Raw genomic sequence first — 922 nt, forward strand, 5'->3', positions numbered from 1 at the left:
AATATCTGTCTGCTGCCTTAATACTTCACTTATAAATATATGTACATAGATCTATTTCCATATTGTTATATATAAACATATTTACATATGTACATGCCTGTCTTTAGACCTCTATAAATGTCCTTTGCCTCCTAGTTCTTTCCTCTATTTCCTTTTACTTTCCCCTTGTCCCATTATCATGCTTGACCTGATTTGGCTTTCAGTAATTTTTCTTGGCTACATTGCACTTGATCAAGCCCCACCAGGCATCCTATGTCTTCCTCACCATTGACTTTAGATCACTTGTTGTTCCCTTGTCGCTGGGTTTGTTGGCACCTCTCCTTCCTTTCCCCTGCCTCCCTCTCTCCCATGTCCTCCTGGAACTGTCAGTCCTGTTGTTTTCTCCTCCGGATTGTTATCCTGCCTATCTTATCTAGATAGAGATGCAGAGACAATAATAAGCACGAAAACACGACAAAACAAAAACAAAAGAAAACAAAAGACCACCACCAACAAACCAAAAGCCTATAAATAGTTCCAGGTCTGTCTGTTGACCTTTATGAGTGTGTTCTGGTCGAGTCTGATGGGGTGCCATGCCTTGGCCGCAAAGTCTACTTTTGGTATTCCTTGGGGACTTCATTGCTTTGGCTCCCCACCCCCAGCCACTCTGCTGCACGCCCCTAACGTTTCATCCCAGTGTGGTGGGGTCAAATCAGGCACAATTCCTGAACTTTGTCTAACCCTCATTTTTTTTATTTTACTAACTGTAAATTTAACATAATAATGTTATCTGTTTACTGACTGTAATCTTCCAGCCAGGCTCTCCTTCACTTGCACAGGTCCAGCTGCAAAAGGAGGTACCTAGTTTGAGAAGTCACACTCCATTTGCAGATGAATCCATTGTTGTAAAGTGGATTCTGACACATAGCAACTCTGTAGGATA

Source organism: Echinops telfairi, unplaced genomic scaffold (assembly GCF_000313985.2).
Source record: "Echinops telfairi isolate 266 unplaced genomic scaffold, ASM31398v2 ScPeMD7_5;HRSCAF=22, whole genome shotgun sequence".
Classification (NCBI taxonomy): Eukaryota; Metazoa; Chordata; class Mammalia; order Afrosoricida; family Tenrecidae; genus Echinops; species Echinops telfairi.